Consider the following 5000-nt stretch of genomic DNA (forward strand, 5'->3'; position numbering starts at 1 on the left):
TCTTTGGCCGGCGGAGGTGCAGCCGTTGGCTGGAGACCGCTTTCCGACGGCTATCTCCGCTGGTGGGCCAGCTGTGCTCGTCGGGTGCGCGGCGCGGGGAAGAGGAAGGCAAGCGGCATCGAACGCTACCACATTCCTGCGGGCCGACCCGAAGCCGAGCGCGCTGGAAGTCCGCGAAATGCAACCGGAGAAGAAAGTCTGAATGTGGCAACTGATGAACTGAAAATTGTCGGCGGCAAATGGTTAACCAAATGGGTTGAAGGTGGCAAACCATTAACCGAAAACTCTGGCAAATGGTTAACCGGCGTGTTAAGATGGTATCTTTAATAAAAGACGGAAATGACGAAGCCAACATAGCCAAACGAAGGCGGGGACGTTAGTGTGGCAGAAGGGCATGTCTTTAAGCCGTCGGGCGAATGTCCCTGCCAGTTGGAATCTTTTCGGGAAAAAGGGTGAAAAAATCGGAAAGGCCTAGCCGTCCGCCGTGGGGTGCGTTCGCTCGGGCTCGGCCAGCCGCGTCGATGGGTGCCGGAACGGTGCGGCTGCGCTCCGGGAGTGCGGAGATACGGCCTGTCAAGTTTCGTCCCGGAAGTCTGGATGGAGCTAAATCCGAAGCCGTTTGCGGGAAATTAGTTCCAGGGCTCGGCGACCGAAGTCAAATCCGTCCCGCCAACTTGACACTTGTCATTTCTGTCCTTGGGGGTTGGCGGGGTACCTGCACAGAGGTAGGAGGTGGCTGATCGAGAATTGGTGAGTTTTCCAAAGTCACGTCTCGAGCCTCCAGGTCTGCAGAGACCGACCAGGGCTGCCGCCCAACCGACTATTCACCCTTTTTGGGCGGGAATTTTTTCCATTTTTGTCCATTTTTCGGGTTTTTGGTCGGGCTTCAAAAACGGCAGCCCGAGGCCTGGCAGAGGCCGGGGCATGTCCCCGGTCGCGCCAGGCGGCTCGCGCGACCCGATTAGGCCCCGAAAGGAGTCGGGAAATCGGCAGACCTGCCCGAGTTCAGCCCGGGGGAGGCGGGGGGCAGGTCGGTTCGGCTCAAATCATTAACCAAAGCCGAGACTTGGTCTCGCTGGCGCAACCGAAGTGCCAGGCTGGATAACTCATTAACCAGAAGGCGGCTGGAGGCAGGCAGGGCTGATGGCTGAGGCCGGGTGGAGGCCACCCGCGGCCGGGAAAGTCAAAAGTCCCGTTGTGTGGAAGTCTATGAGGTCAGATTCGGCCGCCTTACCGGGCCTGCGGTTGATGGTTTCCCGCTTGGGCAAGCGAGTCGGCCCGGCAAAGTGGCCACTTGCATTTTCTGGCAAGTGTCTGCGAACAACGTTAATGAGTTGAACCTCGGCAATTGTCGGAAGTCCCGATGAAGAAATGAAAATGCCCCTTTTGCGGGGATTTGGATGCTCATGGCCGGCAGCAGGTGGCCCGACGCCCCGCCAACTTGACACTTGTCATTTCTGTCCTTGGGGGTTGGCGGGGTATCTGCACAGAGGTAGGAGGTGGCAGAATCGAGACTTGGTGAGTTTTCCAAACAAACGTCTCGAGCCTCCAGGTCTGCAGAGACCGACCAGGGCTGCCGCCCAACCGACTATTCACCCTTTTTGGGCGGGAATTTATTCCCTTTTTGCCCATTTTTCGGGTTTTTGGTCGGGCTTCAAAAGCGGCTGCCCGAGGCCTGGCAGAGGCCGGGGCATGGTCCCCGATCGCGCCAGGCGGCTCGCGCGACCCGATTAGGCCCCGAAAGGAGTCGGGAAATCGGCAGACCTGCCCGAGTTCAGCCCGGGGGGGGCGGGGGGCAGGTCGGTTCGGCTCAAATCATTAACCAAAGCCGAGACTTGGTCTCGCTGGCGCAACCGAAGTGCCAGGCTGGATAACTCATTAACCAGAAGGCGGCTGGAGGCAGGCAGGGCTGATGGCTGAGGCCGGGTGGAGGCCACCCGCGGCCGGGAAAGTCAAAAGTCCCGTTGTGTGGAAGTCTATGAGGTCAGATTCGGCCGCCTTACCGGGCCTTCGGTTGATGGTTTCCCGCTTGGGCAAGCGAGTCGGCCCGGCAAAGTGGCCACTTGCATTTTCTGGCAAGTGTCTGCGAACAACGTTAATGAGTTGAACCTCGGAAATTGCCGGAAGTCCCGATGAAGAAATGAAAATGCCCCTTTTGCGGGGATTTGGATGCTCATGGCCGGCAGCAGGTGGCCCGACGCCCCGCCAACTTGACACTTGTCATTTCTGTCCTTGGGGGTTGGCGGGGTATCTGCACAGAGGTAGGAGGTGGCAGAATCGAGACTTGGTGAGTTTTCCAAACAAACGTCTCGAGCCTCCAGGTCTGCAGAGACCGACCAGGGCTGCCGCCCAACCGACTATTCACCCTTTTTGGGCGGGAATTTATTCCCTTTTTGCCCATTTTTCGGGTTTTTGGTCGGGCTTCAAAAGCGGCTGCCCGAGGCCTGGCAGAGGCCGGGGCATGGGCCCCGATCGCGCCAGGCGGCTCGCGCGACCCGATTAGGCCCCGAAAGGAGTCGGGAAATCGGCAGACCTTGCCGAGTTCAGCCCGCGGTGGCGGGGGGCAGGTCGGTTCGGCTCAAATCATTAACCAAAGCCGAGACTTGGTCTCGCTGGCGCAACCGAAGTGCCAGGCTGGATAACTCATTAACCAGAAGGCGGCTGGAGGCAGGCAGGGCTGATGGCTGAGGCCGGGTGGAGGCCACCCGCGGCCGGGAAAGTCAAAAGTCCAGTTGTGTGGAAGTCTATGAGGTCAGATTCGGCCGCCTTACCGGGCCTTCGGTTGATGGTTTCCCGCTTGGGCAAGCGAGTCGGCCCGGCAAAGTGGCCACTTGCATTTTCTGGCAAGTGTCTGCGAACAACGTTAATGAGTTGAACCTTGGAAATTGCCGGAAGTCCCGATGAAGAAATGAAAATGCCCCTTTTGCGGGGATTTGGATGCTCATGGCCGGCAGCAGGTGGCCCGACGCCCCGCCAACTTGACACTTGTCATTTCTGTCCTTGGGGGTTGGCGGGGTATCTGCACAGAGGTAGGAGGTGGCAGAATCGAGACTTGGTGAGTTTTCCAAACAAACGTCTCGAGCCTCCAGGTCTGCAGAGACCGACCAGGGCTGCCGCCCAACCGACTATTCACCCTTTTTGGGCGGGAATTTATTCCCTTTTTGCCCATTTTTCGGGTTTTTGGTCGGGCTTCAAAAGCGGCTGCCCGAGGCCTGGCAGAGGCCGGGGCATGGTCCCCGATCGCGCCAGGCGGCTCGCGCGACCCGATTAGGCCCCGAAAGGAGTCGGGAAATCGGCAGACCTGCCCGAGTTCAGCCCGGGGGGGGCGGGGGGCAGGTCGGTTCGGCTCAAATCATTAACCAAAGCCGAGACTTGGTCTCGCTGGCGCAACCGAAGTGCCAGGCTGGATAACTCATTAACCAGAAGGCGGCTGGAGGCAGGCAGGGCTGATGGCTGAGGCCGGGTGGAGGCCACCCGCGGCCGGGAAAGTCAAAAGTCCCGTTGTGTGGAAGTCTATGAGGTCAGATTCGGCCGCCTTACCGGGCCTTCGGTTGATGGTTTCCCGCTTGGGCAAGCGAGTCGGCCCGGCAAAGTGGCCACTTGCATTTTCTGGCAAGTGTCTGCGAACAACGTTAATGAGTTGAACCTCGGAAATTGCCGGAAGTCCCGATGAAGAAATGAAAATGCCCCTTTTGCGGGGATTTGGATGCTCATGGCCGGCAGCAGGTGGCCCGACGCCCCGCCAACTTGACACTTGTCATTTCTGTCCTTGGGGGTTGGCGGGGTATCTGCACAGAGGTAGGAGGTGGCAGAATCGAGACTTGGTGAGTTTTCCAAACAAACGTCTCGAGCCTCCAGGTCTGCAGAGACCGACCAGGGCTGCCGCCCAACCGACTATTCACCCTTTTTGGGCGGGAATTTATTCCCTTTTTGCCCATTTTTCGGGTTTTTGGTCGGGCTTCAAAAGCGGCTGCCCGAGGCCTGGCAGAGGCCGGGGCATGGGCCCCGATCGCGCCAGGCGGCTCGCGCGACCCGATTAGGCCCCGAAAGGAGTCGGGAAATCGGCAGACCTGCCCGAGTTCAGCCCGCGGTGGCGGGGGGCAGGTCGGTTCGGCTCAAATCATTAACCAAAGCCGAGACTTGGTCTCGCTGGCGCAACCGAAGTGCCAGGCTGGATAACTCATTAACCAGAAGGCGGCTGGAGGCAGGCAGGGCTGATGGCTGAGGCCGGGTGGAGGCCACCCGCGGCCGGGAAAGTCAAAAGTCCCGTTGTGTGGAAGTCTATGAGGTCAGATTCGGCCGCCTTACCGGGCCTGCGGTTGATGGTTTCCCGCTTGGGCAAGCGAGTCGGCCCGGCAAAGTGGCCACTTGCATTTTCTGGCAAGTGTCTGCGAACAACGTTAATGAGTTGAACCTTGGAAATTGCCGGAAGTCCCGATGAAGAAATGAAAATGCCCCTTCTGCGGGGATTTGGATGCTCATGGCCGGCAGCAGGTGGCCCGACGCCCCGCCAACTTGACACTTGTCATTTCTGTCCTTGGGGGTTGGCGGGGTGCCCGGAGATTTTCGGGAACACGATTTTCAGAACATTTTTACGACAGCGGGTACACTTTGAAAGCGCCCGAAAAGTGATGCTTTGCTGAAAGGTGCTCAATCTCAGGAAAGAGACCTTTGAAAAGAGCACTTGGAAAGTCACAAAATGAACGGTGTGCGAGACTTGGAACAATTTTGACAAAGTCTTTTGTTGTACTTTTCAAACTCTTTGGTGTTTTGCTGAAATCGTACTCTGGGAGCCAGCAGCCCCGCTTGTACCCGTGCCCGGCTCTCAGGACAGACTAGTTTCCAACGGCCCTCCGTCTTTGCGCAACAAAGGACGCTGTCTGTCACAGATGCAAGCCCCTGAGTGAGGGAAATCTGTTTTACTGAGTAGTTAAGCACACGCGCAGTTCTTTCACCAAGTTCCCCTGCGTGTTGTGTGCTCGGTATCCACCGATCGATTT

This window comes from Pristiophorus japonicus, unplaced genomic scaffold (genome assembly GCF_044704955.1).
Source record: "Pristiophorus japonicus isolate sPriJap1 unplaced genomic scaffold, sPriJap1.hap1 HAP1_SCAFFOLD_1326, whole genome shotgun sequence".
In the NCBI taxonomy this organism is placed as follows: domain Eukaryota; kingdom Metazoa; phylum Chordata; class Chondrichthyes; family Pristiophoridae; genus Pristiophorus; species Pristiophorus japonicus.